The following is an 18,673-nucleotide window of genomic DNA, read 5'->3' as shown; positions in this document are numbered from 1 at the left end:
CCTGGAGTGGAGCATCTGGCAAAGATCTTATCAAAGAAATTAAGACCACTTTACCAATCACACAGAGACATTTAAAATGACACTAAGCATGACAAGTTAAAATTCAAAAATACTGCAAATATACATCTTATATCATTTCACCATAGAAGCTTGAAATCTGGTCATTCCTGAGTAACCTTTTTAATGACCCAGGCCGTATAACTGGGGAGGGTAAGAGGGCCTGAGGATAGGTGATGTGTCAACTGTCCAGATGGCTTTCTCGAGATCCTCTCTGAAGATTATAAAGTTTATTGTTTTACAGCCTGTTAGTTCTCGTGGTCTGATCTTTAGAGAATTCACAGCAGTTTTCAGACAGTAAACTCCAGGACAAAGAGAGGGGGCTCAGGATGCATGATCGAGACAACCCGAACAACTGGTTTCCTAGCTGATCTTCTTATCAGATTAGAAAGTTTATTGTTTTAGTGCTTGACCATTCTCGTGGTCTTGTCTCGTGTGGAGCTCCATAACCGTTTTCAGGGTTAATATTATAGAGAGATATAGCCATCCTTACACCATGATGTTGTTCAGCCCTCGATAATCTATGCAAGGTTGAAGAGACCCATCTTTCTTTTCACAAAAAAGAACACCGCCCCCGCCGGTGAAGGAGAAGAGCGAATGATCTTAGCCGCTAGAGAATCAGAAATGTATTTCTCCATGGCCTCCCTCTCAGGAATAGAAAGAGAGTATAGTTTGCCTTTAGGCGGAGACGTAGCTGGCAATAAATCTATAGCACAGTCATGGGGACGATGAGGAGGCAGAGAAGCAGCCCGCGACTTACTGAACACTCTCTTCAGGTCGAGGTACTCACTCGGCACGTTTGACAGGTCCATGCGCTCCTCCTGAAACACAGAACAGGACACAGCAGAACGAGCAGACGAAAGACAAGACTCATGACAGTTCTCACTCCACGAGTATATCGTATTAAGACCCCAGTTAATGTGAGGTTTATGGAGAACCAACCAAGGATGACCTAAAACCACCAGTGTGTTAGAACAGTCTGTTAAAAAAAATTATATGTGTTCAACATGATTTCCAGACGTAATCATCTTTATGGGTTTAGTGGAGTGAGTGATGGTGGGAAGGGAAAGTCTGCTGAGAGCGCGTACTGCAATGGGTTGTGAAAGGGCAATAACCGGAAGTTTAAAACTGAAAGCGAAACTAGAGTCAATGAAATTCCCCTCTGCCCCGGAATCAACAAGGGCATGGGTGTTCTGGCTTCCGGAACCCCATGATAAGGTGACAGGCAATAAGGTAGCCGCCGCAGAGGGTTTATCCAGACTGATTTCACCCATCAGTAACCTCTTACCTACTGATGGGTGTTGTCTTTTACTGGACAAGAAACCACACGATGTCCCGCACAACCACAGTAAAGGCAGAGCCCCTCATTTCTCTGCCGGTGCTTCTCCTGCACGGACAGGCGGGATCTGCCCACCTGCATAGGTTCCGGCTCAACGCTCCCAAAGCCGGAGGACCAGAGACCGGGTCCAAAACCTGACTTGCTGCCTGCGGTTCTGTTGACGAAGCAATCTGGCGTCCACCCAGATCCACTATTTCATCCAAAGTCTTAGGAAGATCTAATGTATAGATTTCGTCCTGAAGACGCTCTGATAATCCATGCAGTAACATGTCCCACTGCGCCTCCGCGTTCCAGCCGGATTCAGCAGCCAAGGTCCGAAACTCAATTGAGTAATCCGCCATGCTCCGATTCCCCTGACGGAGTTCGGCGAGGATTCGGGCGGCCTCTCTCCCGGAAGCGGCCTGATCAAAAACTTTTTTGAGCTCTTTGGAGAACAGCTCAAAAGTAGAACAGCATGGCAGTTTCTGTTCCCAGGCTGTAATTCCCCATTGAGCCACCTTACCCGAAAGGAGAGTGATCACAAAGGCAACCTTTGACTGCTCTGTGGAGAACAATGATGGTTGCAACGTAATGTACAAGGAAAACTTGGATAGAAAGGACCGGCATAAGTGAGGATCTCCAGAATAGCAGGTCGGAGGAGGAAGGCGAGGTTCAACAAGGCGATTAGTAACCACTGGTGCTGGCAACACTTCTGGGGCTGGTGCGGCCTCAGCTTGAGCCGCTCCAGTAACCAGCTGTTGGACCTGAGTGGTGAGCAAAGAAACCTGGCGACCAGAGCCTGAATCGCCTCATCCTGCCGGTCAATCCTGGCGTTACTGAGTGAGACGAACTCGGAGATCTGGGACACACTCGCTGGATTCCATAATAAAGTCCGTTTTTTTTTGTCACAATTAAATAAGGGTACAGAGAAGGATCCAATATGCAAGTAAAAAAGTTTATTTGACACTGTCAAACTAAACCAACAGGGCTACAATAGAGGGCCAGGACACTGAGATTACTGGGCAGGAACAGACAGACGAACGCGGTCCAGCAGTCACTCCTCACTTCCTGAGCACAAACAGACTCACATGAGCAAACACAACGAACTGACAAGGAAACATAGACACAGAGCCCAGATATAGGCACGATAATGAACCTCAGCTGGCGAGCTAATCAAAACAGCTGAGTGCCACGTGACCAAACAAATACGCATGGACAACCGAACAAAACAAACCCACGTGACAAAACAGTCACTCCGGAAAGCGCACAAACCTGCAACTGTGACAGACAAATGGTATGAATTTGATTGTAAAAAGCGTCAGGAACAGTTTTAAACAGTCGTCATGTCAACTTGCTGCAGTAAACAAAGCCCACAATGCCCGCCCCACCGCTCTTCTGATTGGCCCACTGCTTGCATGAATGCAAATGGATTGGTTAATATAAGCTGTCAATCAGTTTAGATGACAGAGAGATACTGCCGCGAAAATGTAAAGATCTGGATCAGAGAGGATGAAAATAACACTGACAGATTTAGTTTTCCACCTAATGTTACAAATAGCAGCACATCTGATCAGTGATCATGTGGTGAATGTTAATTCAACATTTACACTTTTCGAAGAGTGGATAAAAGACTTCCGGTGGGTTAAAGTCTGCTCCCTGCTGAAAAATCCAGCTTAAACCAGCCTAGGCTGGTTGGCTGGTTGACCAGTCTGGTTTTTGAGGGGTTTAGGGGTCAGGCTGGTTTTGGTTGAATTTAGCTGGTCATTTTCCAGCCTGCCCAGCTAAGACCAGCCTGGAAATGGGCAAAACCCCTCTAAAACCAGGCTGGTCGACCAGCTAAAACCAGCCAACCAGCCTAGGCTGGTTTAAGCTGGATTTTTCAGCAGGGTTATGAAAATGACTATAGCCACTCACTGTAAAGAATGGGGTAAGTAACAGAGTTTGCTGTTAACCGTGTTTGCCACACAGTTTTAGCATGAGATCTTCTGTTTAATCCTTCATTTAATCATCACGATGTTGTCAGTCATGCAACTGCAGCACATACACCGTCGCAAAAGAGTTTGCATTCACTAAGATTAAAATAATATTGCAGCTCATGAAAAGACCGTTACTATTAGGGCTTAACATTAACACCTGCCAAATGTGGGTAGATTTCAGGTTTGGCGGTTTAGACAGTTACTCCACAGAGCCACTTTGGCTGGTTGAAAATAATTTTTAAATTGTGGTTTCTTAAAAGCAGGGTTCGACTATAAGGATGGCCCAATATGCGTGCAAATGTGATCTTAGAATCGAGAAACAGCATGACTAACAAAAAATTATTGCGTTCACGCGAGCAATAGAAAGCAGGTGAATACCGAATGAGAGGATGATCACTCGCGCTAACAGCTGATGTGATGCTTTATCTATCTATTATCTGCTTTATCTCTTTATGCTATTATCGAAGACTGTTTAAAGCGCGTGCGCGCTATTGTTTCCTTGCTTGAAGCAACCGTGCCTGGAACGCAACTGTGATCGATTCTCTTTCATATAGACCAGACAAAAAGTTATGCTAATGCAACCACAGTCTTGCTGCTTTCAAGAGCTTCAAATATGTCGTTTTGTAAGCAGCACAGGTTGCTTTCGCTTTGATTAGATTATTAATTGGCCTTAACCGTGCGATCATCCTTTCATTATCACACGAGGTATGTTTTCCCTTGCTTTCTTTTGCTTACGGTTAATTTTGTTAATATGGTTTAATTATCATTTTGTTACAACAACATTGCTTTAATATTGCTTTCTCCATTTAAGTGTGGTTAACTGCTGATCTGAGAGACCTTTAGCCTGGACAGATTACTGTGCATATTTTTGATACATGACAATAATTCTTTTTTAAATGTCAATTATTTTTTTTTGTTTTTTTAAAGAAATGTTTTGTTAAAAAGTAAATATAGTATACAGCTATATTTAGCTTGTTTTGAAACATTTAAAAAATTTTACAAAGCGTGAAATGAATGAGGAGGCAGGTGGACAAAACACAAAATCTAAATCAAGTCATTTTAGCATGTCAAAGTCAAATTTATGCATATAAAAATATTTTCACAACAACAAAATTGTGGCTAGTGAAAATGGCGAGTGACTAGTAACGTTGGAAAAAGTTAATGTCAAGCCCTGTTTACTATTATTAAGATGACGTATGTGTAAGATTGGGTTAATTAACCACAGCGGTTCGAACGGTAGTTCTGCCGATTGGGCAGTATTAATAGCTATAAATGTGGGAGAGCGTTGATATTATGTGATTGTATTGTATTGCAATACGGAACAGTTAAGTGTTGATGTTAAACCAAAAGTAATTCACAAATACTTGAAAATGAGATGATTTAATGACAATAATTCTCTATGGTTACAACTGAATTAGTTACAAAATAACTGTATAAAATGATCAAATATGAAATGATAAATCATATTATATAAATTGTACCCAGCTTAAATGTAAAATTAAAGTTACCAGAGGTAGAAGGAGAGACACAGGGGGAGGGAGAGAGAGACAAAGAGAGCAGGCCCAGAAGTTAGCCTGACTGCAGTAGAGTCAGAGAAGATTCAGAGGTGGAGAGGACCAGAGGAGGAAAGCAGACCAGGAAAGACAGGCCAGGAAAAGAAAAGAGGCAGAGCAGCGTTTTACCACCTATTTTGTAACTTTCTTGACCATGTGACTAAAGCCCAAATGCTGAGACATTCAAACTGACCAATCAACATGTGACCACATCGTAAAACCCCCAAAGTCCACATACCAGGCCCTGATCTTATCAGTATCTGCCTTTGGAGTCAGTATGGACCTTCTTGAGTCAAAAAGACATGTTTTGTCATGTGAACAAACGCATATAATAATTTAGCCTCTTACAGTCCTCCCCTGGCACCGTTGTGACACTTATAGAGGCAAATGTGTGACATTAATGATGAAAATATGCTTTGTGATGTGTGCTGCTGTTATCTTTGGACTTCCTGTCCAAGCTTGTTGCAGGTATAAGGGTGGTCAGTCTTTGTTGTCCTTCAGCCCTGTGTGAGAGGTTTTAATCGAATGGTGTTGCACTGCTTATATGCAAATTGTCCTTCATACCCCCACAAGAATAGGTGCTGAGGAATGCAGGGAATCCCTGCTCTTCTCTTGAAGTAGATCAGAAGACGTGAACCTTTTCTCCATGGATCCTGTATTTCAAAACAGCAAATGGCACAACAAACAGCAAAAGCAAACACATGGCATTTGTCATTGATCAAAGGATTGATGTGGTCAGTTTGAGTTCTTCTCAAGCAAAATGCTCTTAAATTAATGTAATTAAAAATATGGTCAAGATTAAGACAAAATAAAAAGCAAACAAGCTCTTTACACAATATCTGGAAACATCAAAATTAAATTGCTTTACAACAAAATCAACAATAGCTGGTTAAGAGTATCAGCAAAATATTCAGTGTAACCAAATACAGTGAATTAAATGAATCAGTGTTCAAAGACAATCACAATTACATTTAGATGGATTAAAAACAAAGTAAACACAAATAACTTTTGTTGTAGAGATGTCAATAATGTTACAAAAGCAACAATATTTTAGCATTTTGGATTTAGAATCCCAATTTACATTTTGATATAACTTTGTTGAAACAAATAATAAGTAACTGGTTAAATAATCAAAAGAAACCAAAATAACAACACAAGATGAAAAACCCATAGTTAGGATAAAGTCTGATTGAAAAGACTTAAAAACATGTAAAATCTATATGAAGAAGTGTCAGACAAATGTGAATTTGACTATGTGTGAAGATTTGAAATGTTGTTCGCTGTGTGGCAGTGTTCTAGCTGAGGCTATGTGTTTGTGTAAACATGCTCGCAACAAAGGGTGGAAGTTTTACGACAGTGTGTAAAATTTTGTCCTGTTGTAACAGGGAGTTAGGATGGAATTTGAGCATGAGATGTGACTGTGATCTGGCTCAAAATACTTCCAAATCAATGTTTTTTAAGGAGCATGCTAAAGTGCAATGTTTAAGGTTGAATCCTGTAAGAAAGCATTTTCATAGTTACTGCAGTTATTACACTGGAGCCACAAGGCAATTCTATACTCCTGTTTGTAGTTTAAACTGCAGCTATATTGAGGATAGCAGAGTTTACCACTTTTAGGAGATGAGACTCATCCAACATATAAACACAAGTACCTTAAAATTAATAAATTTCAGCATACAGTTAATTCCTTATTTATACATTACATGCGGTCTAGAATGCATCTGTGGCTTCTAAAACCTCAGACCTGAGTGTTTTTACACCTACAGTAAGAAAATCATGTTCTAAGGAATTACTCAGTCTATGTGTACGTGTAGTATCACACAATAACATTGTGTTCTATGGAAATGAAAATGTGTATAACACAAATATAACAAATTTGGAAATGCAAACAGGATCAGCAATGGTTAACTTTTATTGCCATTAGGCTGCTAACCCACCAGCAAAAGAAGTTAACAGTTGCAGGCCTTGTATTAACAATGCAGTTAGTTCACTAAGTGTGTTATTAACAGATGAGTTTTTGTTATGTGAAGACCACTGATTTTTGCTCTTTAGTGATTTCCGTTTTCTCAGAAAATATGGTGGAGGTCTTCCCTGCCCCGAAGTCCAACATTGTTCCTCTCTGTGGCCAAACTTATTACAAGTCATACAAAGCCTGTTTTGTTTGCCTGAGGGTTGATTGTTGTGATCATCTGAGGTTTGAGGGTTTTTAAGACTCTCTAATGCTTCTACACCATGCGTCTTTGCTGCGCTATGGTGTGGCATCACCTTAAGAACTGAAACAGGCAAACTCTTTTGAGCTACAGCCTCTGAACAAATCATTTCAGATTTATTACAGGTAACTTCATCTGAGAAGTGAACATGCTTTTCAATCCCATTGCTGTTAAGCATTTTGGGAGACACAAACTTCTGTGCTTTTAGCATAGCTTTTAAATCTGCAATGGTGTCTTTTTGACTTTTGCATTTTTCAGCCAGGGCTAACTGTTCAGCTAGTAAATTATCGAGCTGTAACTGGAGATCTAGAATTTTTGCCTCTGACTTATCTGCCTCTGATTTGTGAACATTAAATTCTTCACATCTAGCCTTTATAATTGAAGGTATTTTTGACATTACGTTACGCAGTCCTGAGTAACACATGTAATTTAGCGCTTCAATTATATCACCACGCTTTGATTTCTTTCCATTTTTGCCAATTACATTCCACCATGCAAACAATGTAGAGTCTGAGCCAGTTAACTTAAGTCCTTCTTTGCTAAGTTTGCACAATGTAGGTTCAACTTTTTCAGTCCATAAAGCAAACAATACATCACTTTCTTCAGAAATGAACCCTTCCATCCTTGAGGAGGTAATCTGAAATTTACCAAATTGAACTATTGAAACAAGTTACAGTCTTGTAAATTCTGTTTCATGCAATTTGAGCAAATGGAGGAACAATAAAAGCAGACTTACCCACTCTTGTGGTTAGAAGTCCAGTTTAATCCATTCACCAGATCAGCTGAGAAAATCCAGCTAATACCGGCTAAAGTAAATTTCAGAAAACTCACTGCAAAGGATCCCGGTTTCTTGCACCATCTGTAAGATTGGGTTAATTAACCACAGCGGTTCGAACTGTAGTTCTGCCGAATGGGCAGTATTAATAGCTATAAATGTGGGAGAGCGTTGATATTATGTGATTGTATTGTATTGCAATATGGAACAGTTAAGTGTTGATGTTAAACCAAAGTAATTCACAAATACTTGAAAATGAGATGATTTAATGACAATTCTCTATGGTTACAACTGAATTAGTTACAAAATAACTGTATAAAATGATCAAATATGAAATGATAAATCATATTATATAAATTGTACCCAGCTTAAATGTAAAATTAAAGTTACCAGAGGTAGAAGGAGAGACACAGGGGGAGGGAGAGAGAGACAAAGAGAGCAGGCCCAGAAGTTAGCCTGACTGCAGTAGAGTCAGAGAAGATTCAGAGGTGGAGAGGACCAGAGGAGGAAAGCAGACCAGGAAAGACAGGCCAGGAAAAGAAAAGAGGCAGAGCAGCGTTTTTACCACCTATTTTGTATCTTTCTTGACCATGTGACTAAAGCCCAAATGCTGAGACATTCAAACTGACCAATCAACATGTGACCACATTGTAAAACCCCCAAAGTCCACATACCAGGCCCTGATTTTATCAGTATCTGCCTTTGGAGTCAATATGGACCTTCTTGAGTCAAAAAGACATGTTTTGTCATGTGAACAAACGCATATAATAATTTAGCCTCTTACAACGGTGAAGAATACATATCCTTTGCCACTGATGTCTTAGCGTTCGAGCGTCTGCAAGGGGCATCTTTTTTCACGAAATAGATTCCGCAACGCATATCATTTGGTTTGCATAAGCAGGGTCATGAATGGAAACTGCATTATATACCCCAGGGGGCATTTGAATATTGTGTTCTTCCTTTTGGGCTTTCTAATGCTCCTGCAGTTTTCCAAGCAACTGATAGATCAGTTTATTTATGTCTATCTGGATGACATTCTGATTTTTTCTCGTTCTCTCCAGGAACATGTGCAGCACATCAGGCGAGTGCTTCAGAGGCTGCTAGAGAATGGGCTTTTTGTCAAGGCGGAGAAATGCGTTTTTCCATGCAAAGTCTGTTCCTTTCTAGGACACATTGTGCGGCCGTGGGGGTGCGCATGGATCCAGAGAAGATTCAGGCTGTGGTGAATTGGCCAATTCCAGAGTCTTGTAAGGCCCCTGCAGAGATTTTTGGGCTTCGCCAATTTTTACCGGCGTTTTATTCGCAATTTCATCCAGCTCGCCGCTCCTCTGACCTCCTCCAAAACTCCCTTCAGATGGTCGAGTGCAGCACAGGATGCATTCACCAAATTAAGGGCCGCTTTGTTTCAGCCCCCATTCTGGTGACTCCTGATCCCTCCCGGCAGTTTGTGGTGGAGGTTGACGCGTCAGAGGTGGGGGTGGGCGCTATCCTGTCCCAGCATGCATCCTTGGACGCAGAATTCATCCTTGCGCGTTTTTGTCACACCGATTATCTCCCGCAGAACATAATTACGACATTGGTAATAGGGAGTTGTTGGCTGTCAAACTCGCTTTGGAGGAGTGGCGTCATTGGTAGGAGGGTTCGGGGGTTGCCTTATCGTTTGGACCGACATAAGAACCTTGAATACATCAAGTCTGCCAACCGACTTAGCTCCAGGCAGTCCTCGGTGGGCATTATTTTTCGGACGATTTGATTTTACCATCTCTTATTCGACCAGGTTCTAAAAACATCAAACCCGATGCGTTATCCCATCTTTTTGATTTTTTCAGAGCGCAATACGTCTCTTGAGCCCATCGTTCTCAGAGGATTTGTATTTCTGTGGTGACATGGGAGATCGAGAGCAGGGTTCGCACAGCCCTGGATGGGGTAACGCCCCCGGCCGGATGCCCACCCAGCCGCTTGTTTGAGATTCGGAGGAGATTCGGTCTGACGTCATTCGATGGGGACATTCCTCCAAAGTGGCTTATCATCCTGGGGTGAGTTGTAAATTATTTTTGGTTTAACAGCGATTCTGCTGACCAGCTATGGCACGGGACATTCGCAAGTTTGTTTTGGCCTGTTCTGTTTGTGCTGTTTCGAAGACTTCTAATCACCCTCCCGCTGGACTCCTTCATCCTCGTCGGTACCATTCGAGAGCCTGGTCGCAAATTTCGCTAGATTTTGTCACAGGTCTCCCGCCATCTGGTGGCAATACGACTATTTTGACCGTTGTGGACCAATTCTCGAAGGCTACTCATTTTATCCCTCTGCCAAATTACCCTCAGCCAGAGAGGACAGCGGATGCGGTCATTAATCACGTCTTTCGCATTCATGGCCTCCCGAAAAGACGTGGTTTCTGACAGGGGCCTCAGTTTGTCTCTAAATTTTGGAGAGAATTTTGTCGTTTATTGGGGCGACTGTAAGTCTTTCTTCTGGTTTCCATCCTCAGAGTAACGGACAAACTGAAAGGGCCAACCAAGATCTCGATCGTATGATTTGTTGTTTGGTTTCCCAGAATCCCACCTCTTGGAGTCATCAGCTCCCATGGGTGGAGTACGCACACAACTCATATTACCAGTATCAGCCACGGGTCTTTCTCCATTTCAGTGTAGTTTAGGTTACCAGCCACCAGTTTTTCCCAGTCTGGAATCCGAGGTCGCGGTTCCCTCTGCCCACACCTTGTCCAGAGGTGCCGACGCACTTGGAACAGGGGCCAGACAGACCCTCCTTCAAGTGGGTGCGCGCACCAAGGCTAAAGCCGATCGCCACCGGTCTAAAATTCCGTTTACGTCGTCTGTCAAAAAGTGTGGCTTTCAACCAAGAATATTCCATATTCCGTATGTAATAAACTTGCACCTAAATTTATTGGCCCATTCACTGTCATCAAGATCATTAGTCTGGTGGCAGTCCGCCTCAAACTTCCCCCAGTGTACAGGAGAATACATGCCATGTTTCATGTTTCCAAATTAAAGCCCGTTTTTCAAACGGCCATTAACCCGCCCACGCCTGTCCCTCCCCAGCGCGTCTAGTAACGGGGACACCATTTATTCGGTTAAGCGCATTCTGGATTCGAGACGGAGGGGGCGAGGATTTCAGTACTTGGTGGACTGGGAAGGTTACGGTTCAGAGGAGAGAAGTTGGGTTCCTGCTAGGGACATTTTGGATCACTCTCTTATCGATGATTTCAATCGCCAGGTAAGCTCTTCTGGGAGCACCAGGAGGTGCTCTTAAGAGGAGGGGTACTGTCACGGTTGCAGGTTTGTGCGCTTTCCGGAGTGTCTGTTTTGTCACGTGGGTTTGTTTTGTTCGGTTGTCCACATTGTTTGGTCACGTGTTATGATGGAACTCAGCTGTTTTGATTAACTCGCCAGCTGAGGTTCATTATCGTGCCTATATCTGGGCTATGTGTCTATGATTCCTTGTCAGTTCGTTGTGTTTGCTCATGTGAGTCTGTTTGTGCTCTGAAAGTGAGGAGTAACTGCTGGACCCCGTTCGTCTGTCTGTTCCTGCCCAGTAATCTCAGTGTCCTCGCCCTCTATTGTAGCCCTGTTGGTTTAGTTTGACAGTGTCAAATAAAAATTTTTACTTGCATATTGGATCTTTCTCTGTACCCTTATTTACTTGTGACATTGTTATTCTCTGGTTTTTGTTTAAATGTTTTCTTAGTAGTTTTAATATATCATTGCCAAATAATCGTTGCCAAATAATATCGTTATTTCGTTAAATAACGATATTATTCGTTAGAGATAGTTGATATCGTTGCCAAATAATCAAATATGCAATTTATGTGTTCTACAGCTAGATTTACACCCTCTCCATTATCAGGATAATTGTTTTCCATGAATTCATCCAAAAGTAAACCTATTTAGAGGTCTTCAATTGCGTTTCTGTATTTTCAGAGCTGTCTAGTAACCATCTATAATTATTTTAATGTTATACAATTAACTGGATTGTGAAAATATTAGTATTCTTGTTAAAGTGTAATTTTCTGATCTGATAGAGGTGTGTGGTTTAATAGTTAATGCACTGAAAGAAACAGATCTAAATCTGTGATCATGTAGTCAACTGTTGAGGTACAGAGAAATAAGCTATAGGTGTATCTCCCCAGAGAGTCTCCTCTCACCCTGCCATTGACCAGATACAGAGCTCAAGTAGAAGCTTTCTGTTCTTATTTTTTTGTGCATTAGTTATTCCTAGAGATATTTTTACTGTTTTGTGGATAAGTCTGTCTAAATATGTACTTATTCCCACTCTCTGTGGTACAGTCAGTTAAGGACCCTGTTCTATCATTAAGATCTCCACACAGCAGCACACTTCCCTGGGCCTGGAAGTGGATTATTTGAGTCTGGATGGTCTCAAAGTTATTTTCTTTATAGTATGGAGATTCAGATGGAGGAATGTAAAGAGCACATAAGAATATGTCCTTTTTAGTTTGACTGAGCTAATTGTCGATTTTGAGCCAGATATGAGATTCTTTTTTAATTAATTTGATGTATTTATAGATTTCGAGTTGCCAGATTATCGTGCCCCTTGAATCTCTTCCATGTTTAATTTTTTTCATGTTTTTTAGATGAAATAGATATTTTACTGTATCCTGGAGGACAAAAAGTGACCTCATCAGTTTCTCCGCTGTTTCCTGGAGGATTATGATGTCTATGTCTGAAATGCTTTTCTTAAAATCCAAGGTGATAACTATACACCCAAAACTGGATGAGTTAACACCCTGAATTTTCCACAGTGAGATTGTCAGGGATTTCATTTGGTCAACACACAATTTTAACATTCCTCTAGAATAGCACCAATCCATATAAACCACAAAATACCTAAATATCATATACAGAAATTTATAAAAACAATATTATCTAGAGTACAAGCAATTTTGAGTATTTTACTGACAACCATTCCATCAGCTGTGTGCAGATTAAACTGAGCATGTGTTTGATCCCTCTCAGACTGGTGCTGTGTGTGTCCACTGGCTGTTTTAGTGCTTCAGCATAGCTCAGTTTTCCCTGTTCTTGTCTGTGACTGCTGGTGTTGCAGCCATATGAACCATAAGTAGTAAAATTATAAAATGTGGCACAATTGTAGTGGTGTTCAAAACTGTAACTCTGACCAAATTTGAGGTCTGTAGATCCAGCTCTATAGATCAATTACCATGTTTGTAAACATTCAGGATGCGCGTGCAGGGAGGTGGCAGAAAGAAACCGGGAGTGCTGGCATTAACAGCGAGGGAATGACATCCGATGCGGTACAGAGTTTGTTGTTGTCTATTGATTACACATTATATATTATTTACATAATACTTTCAGCATATGTAAACATGCTGAACAGCTCGTCACCCAGTGATAAGTACATTGATTCGACAAAATTAATGTTAAAGTGAGCGGCGTTCATCTGACAGGTCCATTTGTGATAGCACCCTCCCAATGGATATTGGATAAGACGAAAGTCATCCAGCCCAAAATATACAATCTCATTGAAGCTCCAAGTGATTTTACAAGAGAGAATTTAAATATCTACAAGTCTTTGGATGCCAACAATATTGTTCCCCTTCATAAAGGGCACTTCTACTTCTCTCTGTATAAACAGACTTTGGGAGTGCTTTAGACGACCAATCACTTTTGAAGATAAGAAAACGGGCCAATGAAATGCCAATTGAATTGGCGGAGCTTAGCTCCACAGCTGAAACTGATGAGCCAATTAGGTCTATATCAGTCGGCTGCTGGAGCCAGCTCATCAGAATTGTTGCTTCAGACCCGATCTGAGACTGAAGAACCCTTCTGCTGAGCTGACTTCCAACGCTGAAGGAAGCATTCCCTTCAGTGCGGGGAAAGACGTTTAAGTGGCGGTCGAGCTGGGTTTCCCGTCCCCTTGGCGTTTCGCTGGTGATCTGAAAAAGCAGTTTCTACAAAGAGCAGAATTCCCTAAGAGAGCACACGAGAGCGCCTCTTTTTAAAGATGTTGTTTCGACCGTGCGTTTCTGGATGCGGTGGTTTCCTCACCCCGGATGACAGGCACGAGTACTGCGTCACATGCTTGGGTGTCCAACATGTTGATTCGGTGCTCACGGACAGTTCTTGCCCGCATTGCGATGGCTTGACTGTTGTGCAACTGAGGTTGCGGTGAGCTCTTTTATTAGGGCAAGTCACCCCTGCTGCTCCCTGCCAAGCGGTTAGCACTCTGGCAGGCCTGAGGGTTACAGTGGGGGCTATTTCGTCGCCTTCGGGCCCGAGAGCCCCTCGCTTCTCGTCAGTGCGCTCTGTCTCTGCTTCGAGTGCGAGCGCTGGTCCATCCTCCGGGTTGGCTCTGCTTTTATTAGATGACACCGAGGATGTGATGTCCATCGCTGCATCGGAGGGCGGGTTGACATGCTTCGATGAAGATCCGGACACCCTGCCACACTCTGGGGTTGTCAGTGTGGTTTCGGATCTGGAATCGGACATGTTAGCCGTGTTATCCCGGGCTGCTTCGGCCGTGGGACTGGAGAACCGCTTGTCCCCCAGAACCGCAGCTGGACCGCTTAGACGGGTTCTACGTGGGGGTGAAGAAGGCAAAGCCTTCTAGACCCCCCGTCCCCTTCTTCCCGGAGGTACACAGAGAGCTCACGCAGGCATGGAGGGCACCTTTTTCTGCCCAGTCCTCGTGCGCTCCCGCTCTCACCTCCCTCGATGATGGCGCGGCCAGGGGATATGAGGCGATTCCCCAGGTGGAGCGTGCTATCGCGGACAATCTCTGTCCGCAGAGCTGCTTCACTGAGAGATTCGCCCAAACTCCCTTCCAAAGCGTGCAGGTTATCTGAGTCTCTCAACTACCACTCAACACTCAACTATCTCGACGCCTCATTCTAGCCTCCTCTCGCGATCAGTTGATTATGCAGAGAGTCAAAGTGCTTTGGCACCTCGACCGGTTGGGGTTTCAGGTCAACCGAGAGAAGAGCAAACTTTGCCCTGTGCAGAGGATTTCTTACCTCGATCTGGAGCTGGATTTGATTGCTATGGTTGCGTGCCTCTCCGAGGAGCGCGCCAGGCTAATGCTTTCCTGTGTAAACGAGCTCCACAGGAAGATAGTGGTCCCACTGAAATGTTTTCAGAGGCTCCTGGGGCATATAGCATCCGCAGCCGCGGTCACACCGCTCGGTTTGCTTCACATGAGACCACTTCAGCGTTGGCTTTGCGATCAAGTCCCCAGAAGGGCACGCCGCGCGGGTACGCACTGAGTGCACATCACTCTGCTGTGTCTCCGCACCCTCAGCCCCTGGACGGATCTGGCTTTTCTACGGGCCGGAGTGCCCCTAGGGCTAGTATCTAGGCATGTTGACGTAACGACATATGCTTCCAGCATGTGCTGGGAGGCCGTGTGCAACGAGCATGCAGCCACGGGTTCGTGGTCCGGACCCTGCCTGCATTGGCATATCAACTGCCTGGAGCTGTTGGCAGTGTATCTGGCTCTCCGCCGCTTTTTTCCGGGGGTGAGCAGAAACACGTGCTGGTCAGGACGGACAGCATGGCGACGGTGGCTTAAATCAACTGTATGGGGTGTATACGCTCTCGCCGCATGTCTCAGCTCGCTTGCCGTCTGCTCCTTTGGAGTCACACGCGGCTGAAATCTCTGCGTGCCATTCACATTTCGGCCGAGCTCATTCGTGCAGCCGATGCGCTCTCACGGCAGCTAGTGCCCCGAGGAGAGTGGAGACTCCACCCCAATCCAGCTGATATGGGCGCACTTTGGGGAAGCCCAGATTGATCTGTTTGCTTCCACCGAGAATGCACATTGCCAGCTGTTTTATTCCCTGACCGAGGCCCCCCTTGGCACGGATGCACTGGCTCACAGCAGGCCATCGGGCACGTGCAAATATGCGTTTCCCCCAGTGAGCCTAATCGCACAAACTTTGTGCAAAGTCAGGGAGGACGAGGAGCAGGTCTTGTTTGTTGCGCCCCTCTTGCCCAACCGGACCTGGGTTTTGGAGCTCACACTCCTCGCAGCGGCCCCTCCTTGGTGCATTCCCCTAAGGGAAGACCTCCTCTCTCAGGGACGGGGCACCATCTGGCACCCACGCCCAGATCTCTGGAACCTCCACGTGTGGTCCATAGACGGAGCACGGAGGACTTAGGTGACTTACCACTCGCGGTACCATCACTCAGGCTAGAGCACTCTCTACGAGGCATGCCTACGCTCTGAAGTGGAGTCTATTCTCTGAGTGGTGCGCTTCTCGCCAAGAAGACCCCTGAACTTGCCAGATAAGCATTGTGTTATCCTTCCTTCAGGATAAGCTGGAGCGTAGGCTGTCACCCTCCACACTGAAGGTTTACGTGGCTGCGATCTCTGCTCATCATGACGCGGTGGATGGCAACACGCTCAGGAAGCATGATCTAATCATCCAATTCCTCAGAGGCACGCGGCGATTAAATCCATCCCACCCCCCTCTCATGCCCTCTTGGGATCTCTCTATAGTCCTGGCGGGTCTGCAGAGAGATCCATTTGAGCCACTCGATCAGGAATCTCTTAGAATTCTGTGCCCAAGGTTCCTACCACCCCATTTAGAGATCAGGTGGTGAACTCTGTGGAGGAGGCAGGCCCAGCCCACTCACTGGTTTGTCCCGTTCGCGCTTTGCGCCTTTACGTGGAACGAACGCAAAATGTAAGATCATGTGAACAGCTCTTTATCTGTTACGGTGGTCGCCAGAAGGGAAGTGCCGTATCAAAACAGAGGTTGGCCCACTGGTTAGTTGATGCTATCGCCCCCGCTTATCAATCCTCATGGGCGTTAGCACGCGGCGCCTCTCTCACAGATATCTACAGAGCTGCGGGTTGGGCGACACCTAACACATTTGCGAGGTTCTATAACCTACGAGTGGAGCCAGTTTCCTCCCGATTATTGGGTAATCCCAATCAATCGGGGTAATTAAGCTCGGTGTCACAAATGCTTGCTGCGCCAGGCTCCCTAACCCGGAGATGCGTGCGCTTTTCCTACTTTACTAGTAAGTTCCTCTTCCCAGGTGAACCCTAGAGAATTCCTCAGAGGCCCCCATCATTGACTCAGCAGAGGAGTCGAGTGCATGGCTCAGTGTGCGGTTGGTATGCCCATTTGGTCTACACGCATATTGAGGTTTGGTGCCAGCTATGTGCATCCCCATTTGGTGATGCCATATGCATTATTACCACGGTGTGTTCCCCCTTATTAGGCCATCCCGTGTCTTCCCTAAACCGCTAACCAGCTTATCATATGTAGCACTCCCCCTCATTAGGGCTAGTCCATATGTCTCCTTACCAGGTCTCCCCTTCTAGGGTAGCAGTTGGTCTCCGCTGCGTCCTCCCCCTTCAGGGACTGGAACGCTTCCCAACGTACTGTCGTATTTCCAAAATCTTTAGTCTATATTAGCTAGGTAAAAGCACACTTACGACCCCTGATTAAAAACTTTTATTCCCATGTACAGGTAATATGTTGGGCCTAGGGGACGTTGGAAGGTTGCGCTCTTGGTGATGTCAGTGCGCTCATGCTTTGGCGTGGCAAACTACACATCAGGAGCGCGACGGGCTTAGCTGCTGTGGCGCTTTCCATACAGTCTCCCAAAGTCTGTTTATACAGACACACGTAGAAGTTCCCTTATGAAGGGGAACGTCCTGGTTACATACGTAAGGAAGACGAGTGTCTCCACTGCCACAGCACCTGAGTCTCCAGCTGGGAGCTGAGCGATTGGCAAGCAGGCAAATTCTGATGATCTGGCTCCAGCAGCCGACTGATATAGCCCTAATTGGCTCATCAGTTTCAGCTGTGGAGCTAAGGTCCGCCAATTCAATTGGCATTTCATTGGCCCGTTTTCTTATCTTCAGAAGTGATTGGTCATCTAAAGCACTCCCAGAGTCTGTTTATACAGACACTCGTCTCCGTTCCCTATTCGGGGAACGTGCGTTATGTACGTAACCAGGACGTTCTGTGTGGTCATGTGCAAGAAGTAATGCTCCATGATTACCAGATTCAAGACTATGTAGTGCTAAAAACCGAGATTCTGCCTAGACAAGGACAAGGAAAAAAGACAGAGCTATACAAGGCCTGGGTAATTAATCATCAACATGCAAAACTACTGCATTCTGACAGAGAACTGCACCTGTACGGCAGGGTATGTGAAGTTACACATAAAGGTAAAGATGGTTTTATATTTGCACATTCAGACTTTCTCCTTAATAATATAATTTCATAAAAGTATTATTTGCAAACTCTAAATAGCGAAATCATATTAGCAGCCAATGATTATTAAAGTACAACATTGTTCACAGTCAAATAAACAGTGTTAATATTGTTTTCAAGTCACACTTGCAGGTTATTTCAGACCGAATATTCAAAGTGCCGTGGTAAACAATATAGGGAGTGTAACACTAGTTGTCACTGAATGAATGTGTAAATATAATAAGTTTACCTTAATAACTTACACTTTCACGTTTCATTCTTAGCATTCAGTGTCCGCAGTTCAATTAAGCATATGTAACTGTTTTTGCTGAAATCATGTCTTCAATCAAAAACGAGTAATGTGTATGATTCAACATAGCATGAACTTAGCTGATATAACATGAGAACTGCAGAGTCTAGCATTTCTAATTAGGTTGTCACTTCATTCAGCTCCCTTTTAGCCAAAGACGCCTGCAGTTAGCACCAAAGCAGTGTGGTGTACGGTAAAAGTTTTCTATTTATTCGAATCTGGCATCCTACCGCACAACACGACATGTTTCCTATTGCAGCCTATCTTTTT

This window comes from Danio aesculapii, chromosome 6 (genome assembly GCF_903798145.1).
Source record: "Danio aesculapii chromosome 6, fDanAes4.1, whole genome shotgun sequence".
NCBI lineage: Eukaryota > Metazoa > Chordata > Actinopteri > Cypriniformes > Danionidae > Danio > Danio aesculapii.
The sequence above is the reverse complement of the archived record's forward strand: the minus strand, read 5'-3'. Positions refer to the sequence as shown.